Source organism: Myotis yumanensis, unplaced genomic scaffold, assembly GCF_028538775.1.
Source record: "Myotis yumanensis isolate MYYU_CA2020_CCGP unplaced genomic scaffold, mMyoYum1.0.hap1 SCAF_13, whole genome shotgun sequence".
Classification (NCBI taxonomy): domain Eukaryota; kingdom Metazoa; phylum Chordata; class Mammalia; order Chiroptera; family Vespertilionidae; genus Myotis; species Myotis yumanensis.
This window is the reverse complement of record NW_027223764.1, coordinates 2,789,054-2,802,413: the sequence shown is the minus strand read 5'-3', so window position 1 is coordinate 2,802,413 and position 13,360 is coordinate 2,789,054. Positions and strand designations below refer to the sequence as shown.

The following is a 13,360-nucleotide window of genomic DNA, read 5'->3' as shown; positions in this document are numbered from 1 at the left end:
AGGGAGATGGAGCTAGCAGCTTCGGGGACCAGGAGGCAGGCTGGAGTAAACAGGGAGAAAATGGGTGCCTTTGGCCGGCGCACAGAGCAGGCTCAGGCCGACCCTCTCCTGCTGCAGGTCTGAGCCTCTGTGCCTGGGGGCTGGGAGCCGGTCAGGCCCCTGAGCCAGAAGCAGCGGCGAAGCAGTTTCATTTGACCTTGTCTGCTTCGGCGCTGAAATTCTGCGGAAGCCTCTGGAGGGGACCTGGACGGAGGGAAGGAACTTGGGGTTGGCCCTGCCTTGACCAGAACACATGCCATCCTGCCACCAGCCTTCAGCCCAGACTAGCAGAGGGGGAGGTCGGGCACCTGCCTGCACGTTCTCCCGTGGACCTGGATTGGGGGGGGGGGGGGGGGGGGGGGAGTGTTACCTGTCTGTTCGCCAGGGGGGGACTGTCAGGCTTATAGTGCTGGGACCCTGATTGAAAAATGCCACCCGTCCCCCACCTGGGCCGCCGGGAGCAGTGTATGTAATGAACATGCTTTCACCCTCCTCAGCTTACGCTACAGACTGAGCACAAAGTAACATCGCCTCGCTCTGCGGAGGCCAGGGCTGCTCACCATCACGCTGTGCTGTCTGTGGCATGCCTATCCTGTTGAATGTTACTTTCCAGAGAAAAGTTCATGTTTATCTTTGCCCTTTTTTTTGCAACAATGATTAGCAAACGTACTAGCAGCTCAGAGGAGAAATGGAAGTCCTGCCATCTGCATGCCTTGCCAGATACTAAAGACTTCCTCTCGCTGTTTACTACTTGCGTTAGGGGGCACTGCCTCTCCGGATGGGTGTAGTAGAGGCGCACAGGGGGGGTGCCAGCACAGCCCCTGCTCGTGCATGGATTTGCATAGATTATGTTGGCTGCCTGAGGGGAGTGTGGGCTTCCCTTCCCTTCCCCAAATTCCTCCTCTCCTTAGAGATGGAGCGAGGCCCTTTCCTTTCTGTAGCTACACGAAAGGCCGCTCCTCCAGCCAGGGTGCCCTTGAGTGGCTAAGTGCGCCTTTGAACTTACTCCGGTGGCCACGACTCCATTTCTGAGGATCGTGGCCGAGACTTTGAGCTTTTGCTTAAATCAGGCCCATCCGCGTAGTGAGGAGCACCGCTGGTGGCCGGGAAAGAAACAGGCTAATGAGGCCAGAGCCGGGAAGCTCCGTGTTGGCACAAAAGGCGTTTCGCAAGCCCTCTGCGAGGACCTGCTCCCCGCCCCCAAGACGGGGCTTCTGGCTTCCGCCCCGGGCCTCCCCCCCCCACCCCGCCCCCCACAGGAGAGGGTATTTTGGTTTTGTGTGTCCCTCTCGGTGAGGAACAAGAGACAGAGTAAAGAAGTAAATAGATGAAAGACCCGCGCACGAAAAGGCGTGAGTCTCCCCAGAAGCCTCCCCCTCCTGGGAATAAGCAGTCAGAGAAGAAAGACGAGGCTCAGAGCTAACGTTGCACACAGCACAGCAGCTGGGCAGATGTGCGCACTCCGAGAAGCACTGGTATTCTCCGTCTGCTCCCCCCCCCCCCCCCCCCCCCCCCGTGGCTCTGGGTGAGGCAAGCAGCGCCTGAACCTTCTTGTACGGGAAGCAGGGTCCAGGCCGCCTCCTAGAGGCCGCCCTCCCTGTAGGGTCACAGGCATGTTTATTCTAAAGATCTGGGTGGGCCACCTCCACACGGCTGAGCAGGTGCCCGTCCAGGCTGCCCCTTGACCAAACAGGGGCCCCCGGGCGCTCGGGTAACCACACACATGAGCAGATCTGAGGCCAAGCACAGTCACGTGGGAAAGGGGAGGTCATTACGACGCCCCAGACAACACTGGCATCACGCGAACAATCCTCTCGTAGGTGGGGAGACCCGCACCCCGTCCCCACCGCGGTGCGACTGCGCCCTTCGCCCCCAGCCTGAAATGAGCCGCGCCGTTCAAGAGGCAGAGCCTGCCCGGGGTTGATTTGAATATTTCATAACATTATTGAACGACTTCAATATTTTACAGCAAAAACTTAGTGTGACTGACATGACACGGCAACGCTTTTCTTACCCTGAAATTCGCAGGCGAACGTTTGGATGAGTCTTTATCGGGTATTTGAGCTAACCCTGAAACTCAAATGCAGGGGAACATTGTAACTTTGCACCAGTTTATCTTAAAAGTCTATTTTACTGACAGGTTCAGGAGAGACTAGCGATTTGGTGCCGCGTTGTGGGGGCCCTGATTCATACAAACAAGCTGTTTAGATGCCTCATCCCGGGAGGCAGGAAGCCACAGGTATAGGTTGGACCCTCTGGACCAGGGACGATAGTGCCTGTTTCAGATCCAGAGGTGCTGTGAGGTCTCCAAGCAACCAAGACGCTACTACCTCTCAGACTCAGAAAAACCATCACTTCAGAATTTCCTGGTGGCAAATGCAGTTCCTGCCGTAGAGTCCTTCAGAGGCCTCTGGCCCAGAAGCCACCAGGGTATTCGGGCTGAGGCTGAGTCACATGGACCCCAGATGTCACTCAGGCCGTGATGAATGAGTGTGGGGACTGGGAGGGACACAGAGATATTATCCAGTGACACTCCAGCGATCGGAACAAAAGCAGCCCCTCTAAGCGCGGCGCCCAGCGCGGCCTGGGGCTGGAGGAAGTGAACTGGGATGCAGAAAAGCATCTGTGAGGAACAAGAAGGAATCGCGCCTCTAAATCATTAACCTTTTGACCATATTTCAAAGGGACTTGGAAAGAACCGTCTCCAAAGTCATTATTTGCAGGCATTGCTCTTACCGAGCGATTATTCGAAGCACTGCGTGTCCACACACACGCCGTGGTCACCGTGTCCTCTCTGCCAGGGCGTCTATCGGAAAGGCCCGGAGGGAGGGCCCTGCTTGCGCACGCAGGGTCCCCGAGCGTCACTCCCGGAGCCACGGCGGGGGGAAGACACTTCTCTTTTAAAATTAATATTGAGAAATTAGTTGCATTTTAAGTGTTTTCTATGAATCCTCACCTGAGGATATTTTTGCATTGATTTTTAGAGAGAGTGGAAGGGAGGGAGAGAGAGACAGAGAAACACTGATGTGAGAGGGATACATGATTGGTTGCCTCCTGCACGCGGCCCAGGGCTGGGGATCGAGCCTGCGACCGACGCACACGTGCTCTTGACCAGAATCAAACCCGGGATCCTTCAGTCCATGGGCCAACGCTTTATCCACTGAGCCACACCGGCTAGGGCGTGAAGACACTTTTAAAAAAATCTTCACAGCCGACACAATGCTGGCTGAAGTTGATGTTGTAGTAATTCTGGAAAATTCCAATTCAGTCCTTAATAACCTAGCCGTGGGCATCAAGTGAAGTGCAGTAGCGATAGCACATGAGACGTGAGGAGGAGGAGACGGCGGGGTGCCGAGCACGACAGGCGGCCTTGCAAACAACTCCCTCCTCCGGGCTCCGGGCTCCGAGGAAGGGGAGGCTGAGGTCTGGGGGCCTCACTGCAGCTGCTCGGCGGGGAGCCGGCGGGAGGCCCAGGGGTCACGGCCCACCTCCATGACACTGGCCAGTCTCTGTGTCCCTCCTCTGTCCTCTCCCCTGGGAGGGGGCTCCCTCCACACCCACCCAGGGGCTGTGCCCTGGGAAGTACCTGGGTTTGCCAGCTGCACATTTCTGTCGCTGCCATAGGCCCCCCAGAGGTCAGGCCCAGAACAGCGCATGCGACCTGCATGTGCTTCCTGAGGCCCGCTGCTCTGGTGGTCAGCGAGGGGGGCCCCTGGGACTGTGGTAGGACTCGAATGCGGGGCTCGGAAACGGGCGAGCCCAGGAGGGGCCTGTGCAGAAGGGGTGCTGCTTGTGGGCTCGTGCTGAGCGGGAGCCGCCGTGGCCAGGCCGTGCGTGCAGGGGTGCAAGTCCAGGTGGTGGTCAGGAGGGAGCGGAGGCAGGAGAGGCCGGGACAGAATCCAGGGCCTGCGCTGGAGGCTCCCGGAGAGGGATGCCCTCGGAGACAAGGGTGGAGACAAGGGTTGAGACAGGCCCCCTGGGCCCAGCACGTGCAGGTCCTGGGGCTTGAGCCCCGTGGTCAGGTGCTCAGAGCAAAGACGTGCATGGAGAGGATGAGAGGTGACGGGGCAGAGGTTCGGGGGGACTGGAGAGTGGAGAGGCGGCTGGAGCCGGTCTCAGGAGGAACCGGCAGGGCAGGCCGTGGGTCACCCACCCCCGGAGGTTTGGACAGTAGCACCCATTCCCGGGAGATCAGGTCTTTAGAGCTGGAGACAAAGCAGAGAGGGGGACTTGGAGACCAGGTGGCGGGTGTGACAGGTGAGGAGTAACGGGTGCCCAGGGGATGGACCCATGGCCCTGGAGTGGGTGGAAAGGGGCGGCTGTGAGAGAAACTCGGGGTGGCAGATCTTTGTAGCTCGGCCACCGGAAAAGGGATGAGAAGATGACGCTCCGGGCCAACGGGGGTGGAGGGCGACTCACTGAGCCCAGAAGTCAGGAGGCAGAGGGCTTCTGGCGAGAGACGTGCTTCCTGTTAGAAATCCGGGCTTGCGATTTTAACTGGGAACATTGTTTTTTAAACTGAAGTCTTTCACCATCTTGTACTTCTTACAACTTCCATAAGAAAGACTTCCAAACAGGAGAAAAACGGACCGAAGGATCCACGGCACAGAAATGCTGAAAGGCCTTCCTACTCTCCCATCACAGGTTCCTAATAAATACTGAACGTGGCTGGTTATTCACAGTAAACCCGGGCGGTGGTTTTGCTAGAAATTCAGGGGAATCCAGACTGAGCAGTAACAGTTTTTCTCTCCCATTTCCACGTGTCCCCTCTTCTAGTAGAAATGAAAAGGAAGGACCAGGAGAGGCTGTGGAGAGGGAGGTGGCTTATCGAGACGGATGGTTCTCACATCCAGCCCCTCCGTGTAGGGGGGGAAATCCGTCAAAGATTGGGTTTTCCGACCACCAAACGCAACCGTAGAGTTTCCTGGGGTGACAGTGCACGTGGTGAGCTGGAGGGGAAAGAAAGGACGCGCTGTGGTCACTGACACTTCCTGACAGCATTAGAGTAAAAACGGCACGAGAAGCCATGAGAAACTCGCGCTGCCGGTCAGAGAGATGCTCGGACGCCCAGGTGCTGGCGTCTTCACTGGAGGCGTTTCCACTGGAGTTTTACCCAAATGCTGGGGAGTCACAGGGTCCCCCCAGCAGCCAGAGGGGCCTGCCTCAGCCTCGACCTCACGTCTCAGCCTGACATCGTGACATCAACCCCACTGACCTATGCGCCGTATCCATCAATTTATCCTTCTCCTTCTCCTCCCCCTCCTCCTCCTCCTCCATCCACACTGGTACCTAAAGGTTTGCTTTTTTGTTGTTGTTCTTCAGTCCTTGTTGAAATCACGTGGCTCAGGAGAAAGGTTGCCTGTTGGTCATGCATTTGAGACTCAAACAGCTCGGAGAGTGCGGCCGAGCATTCGTCGCAGGGAAAGTTCACACGGGTGCAGCAGGCGCCGAGTTTAAAGCAGAGAAATGCGGCGGAGGGCGAGTTTCTCCCCGTCACACCCTCTTCTCCAGTCCGCTTCTTGGGCCAGCGAGGAGCCCGGACAGCTGCTCTCCTCCATTACTTGCTGGGTCTGGTTGCTTAGTGGTTAGCTCGATGCTACAGTGTAACTGCTCTTCCGGACAGTCTCATCCCCCGCCCCTCCCAGCCCACAGCCCCGGTGCAGGAAGGGGGTCGCGCCAGGGAGGTGCCGAGAGAAATGGAAACACAAGCCAAGGGACCCGGTGGTGCCCTGGGTGCCACTTCGTGCCTCACGGGGCGGGAACGGGAGGCCCTGCCTCGACGCCTGCCCCTGCCTGGGGTCTGTTTCGCGCCAGGACGAGCTGTCGGGCTCCGTTCTGGACGGAGGAGATGGGCTGTTATAACTGCCCCCGGGAGAGCAGGTAGGCTGACAGCGTGGCTCCATCTTTCAGCAGGACAGGTGCCCAGGCCACCGCAGGCGGGACCATGTGGTCCACCCGGACCTCCGTTCCTGGGCCCGCCCCTGCCTGTGTCTGTGCCTGTCTGTCCGTCTGTCCGTGTGGCTCTCACTCTCATTCCCTCCCCCCGCCCCTGCCTGTATCTCTCTTTCTAGTTCCTCATTTCCCTTTTTCTTCCTTTCCACGTTCATCTTAACAGACACACGGTCGCACAGAATTACATTTCTAACTATTAGTTCTATTTATTAATACTCGTACTTGACTTACGAGTTTAATTCGTTCCGTGACGGAGCTCGTAACTCAAATTACTCGTGTGTCAAATCAAAAAGTGAACGAGTGAGACACGTGATGCTGGGCTGACGTTGTGGAGTTCACTGTGGCGTTCGCTGCGCCAACTAGCGGTGGGGTATCTGAAGCTGGCTCATAACCCGAATTTTAGCTCGCAACTCAAAGCAAAAAATCAGCCGAGAGACGGTTCGTATCTCGAAAAACTCGTTAGTCAGGGCACTCGTAAGTCAAGGCCCCACTGTACAACTTTACATTCCGTGTTCTCAATTCAAATAAGGAAAACCTGGAAGATACTCATTTCGTTCAAAACCTTCGTGCCAAACCACATTCTCCTCGGAAGTTGCCCAACTCACAGGCGGGAGCTGTCCCCGAAGGCCCGTGGCTGCCTCTACAGCGAGCATGTCACACTCGGCCCGTGGGCCACATGCCTCGTTTGGCCCGCGTTAGCCTTTGAGTTTGACATGCTTGCTCTACAGCGAACACCTGAGTCAATGAGAAGGCGGGGAATAGCCGGGATTCCACACTCTGTTCTCCTTATTCCACACTACTGAGACTTTTCAGTTAAATTCTTAGTTTATTTCTCCGCAACTACATCCGACCCCCAAGGAGAAAGCCGGATGATTTAACAGACCTACAGGCAGGCCCCGTGTACTTCATGAGTAAACACATAAAACAGACGTCACTCGCACCATCTTCTCACTGTTCTGTGGACCACCTTTCTTCCCTCCATCTACCATTCCTACCAAGAACATTCGCCCCGTTCCCATGTCCACGGGGACACGCTCGCTCTGCCGGGTCGGGTCTAGACTGGTCACGGCATCTCCAGGTGACGGGCGATTCCCGAGGTTGCCCACGAGACGCAATAGAAGGAGAGACATGCTCACCCGCTTTGCCTCATGGGTCTTCGCCCACGCCCTCTGTTCCACTCAGATCAAACCATCCCTGTGCCATGTTTAGCTCAAGTGTCAGATGTAAGTCCAGAGAAGTAGAGCCATTCCCACATTTGACCTGGCTGACGGGGGTGTGGGGCCCGCACACTCACCCCACTGGCCACGCACGGAGAGACGCTGGCTGTGACAGGCTCACTCCTCCCTCCTCCCAGGCTTGCTCCCTCCGCATAAACCCAAGGCCCTGCCAGTCCCCAGGGGGCTGGGCGCAGGAAAGGCGGGAGGGGCGCTATGATGGGTGACATGGGGGCCTGCTGTGGTGGGAAGAGACGGGCATGCACATGGCCGTGTCAGGAAGTCGGCTGAGCCTTGAACTCTGACCTCAGCTGTAGAGAACGGGTCCGTCCCAGCGGAATCCTGCCCGGGGTCCCTCCTGAGATTCAACCGGGAGAAGCAGGGGGGAGACGCACTCTTTTGACGTAGTTATTTCTTGGAAAAAATCAATGTTCTAATTTTAGCTTCAGATATATCGTGAGTCAACACGTGCCATTTAGTAAAAACCACACGGATGCGTCATAGACCATCCGAAAGGCGAACCGCTCCCAACACTGATTCCCTGGGTGGGTGTTTTCTTGGGGGGGAGCTCCCGGAGGGCTGAGGAGGAGGCAGCGCCAACCTCTGCGGCCCCCATCGCCGGTGACTGCTGCTAAGTCACCTGGAACCGCCAGGGAGGGAGCGAGGTGGCATCGGCCACGGTAACGGTAACGCAATGCTCCCGTGAGCTCCTCGCACAACTAGAGGCCATGTCTGCACGCCCCCGGGAGCCCCGGGAGAGGAGAGCGCAGGAGTCCCTCATCTCACATGGGCATTCGGGCGAGTCTCTGGGACCAGGCTTTTTGGATGTTGTTTGTTAGCAGCGCCAACTGCTGCAAATAACATTAATTCCGCACACTCTGTAACGTCCCATTAGGAGGAGGCATTTTTCCACTTGATTTTCTCCAATATCATAAAATTTTGCTAATTCATGTCTACTCATTTGCATTCCATTTGGACAGAAAATGAGCAAGGGTTACTGTCAGTAGAAGCTGAGAATCAAACACCTCGGTGAAACGCAAACGGAGAGGAGAGGCTGGTCATTTCCGGGACCGACAAGCCCCCCACCCCACGCCCCGAGCACCGCGGAGAGCGTGGTGGGTCCTTGCTCTGTCCCCTCTGGAAGCAGCCAGCGTGAGTCCGGGGGGCAAGACTGATCCACGTCACGGGGCTGCAGTAACGGACTATAGGTTTTCTGCCAGTTAGAACATGTTTTCTGAAATCACCGACACGGATGAGTTAGGGCCCCACCGAGACGGTTTTTCTTCTGCCTCTAATCCTGCCCTGATACCCCAGGAGTGGCCCCGAGCCTGCTTCCAGCGAGATGGCCATGGGTCCCAACGAGGGCAGGCCCCCTGCAAGACCCCACTCACGGGGTGAACGGAGCTCGGACGGCTCCCTCCGATGGGGTGCCACGCTGAGACGGCGGCATCCTTCCCGAATGCTCCCTCTCGGGGACAGTATTCATCTAGTCCCCCATTTCTGTCCTCGTAACCAGACGCATGGCAGGAAAAACGTCATTTCAGTGAATTAAAGAGAATTAAGCAGGATGATGAATCTAACTGAGCCAAGGCCCCTGATCTATAAGCAGGGAGCTGGCCCGAGGGCAGGGCTTCCGTGGGAGGGGCAGTCCCTGCCTGCAAAGCAGGCCGAGGTAGCCCTTTCAGTGGGGAAGGCACTCACTCCTGGGGGGGCCCGCCCCTTCCCTGCCCCCGGAAGCTGCGTGTGAAAGACCCACAGTGTCCTGTCGCCACCCCTGACTCTGCGAGGCCTGATGTCCAGGCGTTCCCTGGGCATGAGGAAGAAAATGCTGACCCACTTATTCTTGAGTTCCCGCCAGCACCTCCGACTCCAAGGTGTCTCGGGCAGGACAGCCACCAGAAAAAGCAGTAATATCACAGGGCCCTTGGTCTCCCCCAAGCGACGGGATGGGGGTGTGTGGGCAGGACAAGCCTGCTCCCCAGCCCCCGCCCCCCCCGCCCTGTCTATGGGCTGTGTCCCCCCCCCCGCATGTGGACCACACGCAGGGCCACGCCGGGGCCTCTCCATCAGGCAGGCTCAGTCCGAGGGCAGCAGGTCCTGGACTTCTCGGTGCTGCCGACATCCCGTTCCCTCAGACCCTCAGTGAGGCTCCCCGCCACCCGCTTCTTACTTCTGGTTAAAGCAGACGCACATCCCCCCCCCACCCAGAGATTTGCTCACACATGGATACTTTCTCCACTATGCACGCTCTGGCCCGCCCAACCTGTCCCTCCACATCTGGATCCACATGCACATCCAGACCTGTGCCCAGGAGCGTGCGCACGAGCACACGGTCCATACAGTGGGGCCTTGACTTACGAGTGTCCCAACTAACGAGTTTTTTCGAGATCTGAGCCGTCTCTCAGCCAATTTTTTGCTTTAAGTTGCGAGCTAAAATTTGGGTTACGAGCCAGCTTCAGATACCCCACTGCTAGTTGGCGCAGCGAACGTCACAGTGAACGCCACAACATCAGCCCAGCATCACGTGTCTCACTCGTTCACATCTTGACATACAAGTAATTTGAGTTACGAGCTCGGTCACGGAACGAATTAAACTCGTAAGTCAAGGCCCCACTGTACTTTGAAATTCATTTATTCATGCAAGGCTCCCTCTAAATAACAGACGACTTGTGGGAGACCGCTTCTCCCCAAATCTAGTTATTCCCGGGGTTTTCTTACTGGGATGCAAGTTCTTGCACAGTCCAGAGCCTGATCCCGCCATCTGCCCGGCCCTGGGCTGACGCTGCCCGTGTTCCCGTAACTGGCAGGCGGTCTAACACTGTAGCCCCTCCTGGGGCACAGGGGCCACGGGGTGGGGGGCATCGCTCTTCCCAAGGGCGCTGTCTCGTCACGCTGGGACGACGTCTGTTCAGGGTCTTCCGGGGCCACAAGGCAGACGCTCTCACTGAGCAGTTTCTGTGTTTCCCTGCGCGGCTACGTCCTCTCCATGATGGTCATTTCAGTGGCCGCTGTGAGTGGATGGAGACCGGAGGTGACTAACCTCTTGTTAGGCATTGGGTTCTTCTCTGTGCCATGCCCTTATCGCTGGGATGAGTGTTTACTGTATAAGCCATTCATTTACAGCGGCTCGCAGCGACGGCCCTCGCCACTCATCTAAGCGTATGGCGTTTATATATTGACCACTCACACTTGATTAGGAAATTCAATCTGGAGGAAATTAAGACATTTCTATTCCAAATAGCTCCCCGCCACCATGCTCCCGGCGCCGGACAGGCACGCCATGACGAGCCCGTTTCCCGGAACAGCGCAGTCCGGGGAATCTTACAACCGTTTCCTTTGAAGCAGAAGCCTCACGAGCTCCTGTGGCTTCAGAGCCCAGAGAGGAACCTCAAGGGCCAGAGTCCACGCTCTCGGGGACCCGCCAGACAAGGCCGGGGGGAGATACCACTCGGGGTTCCAGGCAGCCTCCACGGGGCTTGTGCTCTGGGCCGGCGGGCTTCCAGGACCCAGCTGGACGTGCTCTGCCCACCTCCACCCGACGCTGGTGGCCAAGGGAGCTGGTCTCGGGCCTGAGATTTAAAGGCCCACAGGAGGCCCGTCAGGAGAGGAGTCTTGTCTCTCAGCTTCTCCATTGGAGGCTCGAGAAAGACAACAGGACCTGGCCTACGAGGCGGTCCAGGGGGTCCAGGAGGACCCGGGAGGGAAGCACGCAGGAGAAGGCTGGCTGCGGTGAGGACATGGCGCACGGCCTGAAGGGGGCGGCACCAGGAACAGGGTCCGTTCATTTGCCGAGTGAAGGCACGAGGCGTGAAGGCCGGTGCCGGGAGGTTCCGTTTGACTCGTGGGTGCTCATCTGTCAAACACCCCGTTTTCTTTCATGTCAACATCACTTCCTAATGGAAGTGCCCGCCTTCCTGTGGAAGGAATTCTCAGTGTGCAGGAGCTTTCCGTCCTGAGTGTGAGGAGCATGTCAGCGGCCCATGGACAGGAAGTCACTGCAAAACCTCCCGGCCTCCCTACCCATGCCGTGGGGACGACTCGATCCCGTTACTCAAGAAAAGGATCGGCGAGGCCCGGCCGGCATGGCTCAGTGGTTGAGCGTCAGCCTGTGAACCAGGAGGTCATGGCTGGATTCTTGGTCAGGGCACAGGCCCCGGATGCAGGCTCGATCCCCAGTGTGGGGCGTGCAGGAGGCAGCCGGTCCATGATTCTCGCTCATCATTGATGTTTCCATCTCTCTTTCTCCCTCTCCCTTCCTCTCTAAAATCAATAAAAAAATATTTTTTAAAAAAAGGGTCGGCGACAACACACTGAACTGATGAGAATTCCTATTTGTTACCCTCGTTTTTACTTACAAGGAAATGATTTCTATCATTAGCAGCTCCCTGTAAAACAGAAGAGCTTAGGACTGTTGATCATTATTATGACGATGTTGCCCCTGGCCATTAATTTTTCTGATTTGCTCTATTAGTGTGATGGTTGGGCCCAAGACTCTGGGTATCTTTCAAACCAGCAGACTGAGGTAAGAAAATTATTTCGGTGCAGTTCCTGGCAAGCCGTGATGATGAATAGTGTGGCAGGACAAACTTATTCAGACACACATTTTTCAGGAGTGGCAGGGAAAAGGCTGAAAAATTACTAGTAAATTGCTTTTTGTAAAAATGCTCTCCCTTTCCAATTTCCCCTCGGTGGACGGTCTTCTGCGGGAAGATGGCGCCGCATTCTCCCGGAGCTGGGCCGCCGGGGCAGGTGAAGGATGAACAGGAGCTAAGAGTCAGGGTTACCATTTAATCTTCTTGCTGAACTCCCACACTCTCCCCCACACTGGGTCTGTCGTGTGCATCTTTTTAACCAGGGGGGTAAGTGCCTCTAGAGCAGCGGTTCTCAACCTGTGGTTCGCAACCCCTTTGGCGGTCGAACGACCCTTTCACAGGGGTCGCCTAAGACCATCCTGCATATCAGCTATTTCCATGACGATTCATAACAGGAGCAACGTGACAGTTATGAAATCGCAACGGAAATAATTTTATGGTTGGGCCACAACACGAGGAACTGTATTTAAAGGGCCAGAAGGTTGAGAACCACTGCTCTAAAAGATACGTATTGTTGCCCTGGCTGGTTTGGCTCAGTGGAGAGAGTGTCGGCCTGCAGACTGAAGGGTCCCAGGTTTGATTCCTGGTCAGGGCACATGCCTGGGTTGCCGGCTCAATCCCCGGGGGGGGGGGCGGGGGGGGGGGGGCGTGCAGGAGGCAGCCGATCCATGATTCTCTCTCATCATTGATGTTTCTATCTCTCTCTCCCTCTCCCTTCCTTGCTCAGAAATCAATAATTTTAAAAATAAGTAAGTAAATAAATAAAAAGATACATAGTGTCTGTCCTTAGCAGCACTCCGGAGAAGTCCAGGTCCCCCCAGGGCAGCCCAAAAGGTCTGTCATCAGGCGGGCGGGGCGGGGCGGCCGGAGCCTGATCTAGTCCACTCTCCGGGCTCACGTCCCTGAGCCCCTGACCATGCCTCTCGGGGCACCAGGCTCTGATGCCAGGGCCCTGCACACCTCAGATCCTCCCGCGGCCTTCTCCTGGAATACACGGGGAGGTGGGAGCAAATGCTCAGTCCACAAACAATACACTTAACTCTCTTCTCATCCCTCAAAAAAGTCCTTCCACACGCAACTAACAGCTGCGGATCTGCCGACCAGCGCGAGAGAAGGCGTTTCCCCCTGGTGTCCCCGAGAGGAGTCCGGGGCCACCTGCATCTTTTTAGCGGCATTTAATAATTCAGCCCAAGATGAATTTGCATGATGAACAAGCATAAAGCCTCGTGATTTTATTTTCTCTCAGGATTTAAAGACCGAAACCACCACCATTGTTTTCATTTTCAGGGGTTGTCATCAAAACACAAAACTTGATTCTAGAATGAATCTTTTTTTTTTAAGTATTTTCAAATACCACTCTGGATGGAATGGGGGGTGGGGGGGGAAGGGGGCGGGGGCAAGGGCGGCTAACGCGGCCTTTGCAGACTCGGGGAAGCCGCGCTGGTTCGTGGCTGGTGCTAACCCTCCGGGACCAGCCGCACCTCGATTTGTCCTTCATGGTCCCCCATGACGTGGGGGCCCACTCTCCCCCGGCGTCCCGAAAGGCTAACGTAAATAGACTTA

General features: G+C 56.5%; 1 protein-coding gene across 1 annotated transcript in view; it reads right to left on the bottom strand.

Moving 5' to 3' along the window:
* DOCK1 (dedicator of cytokinesis 1) overlaps positions 1-13,360 on the bottom strand; it is a 288,779-nt gene that overhangs the window by 122,719 nt on the left and 152,700 nt on the right.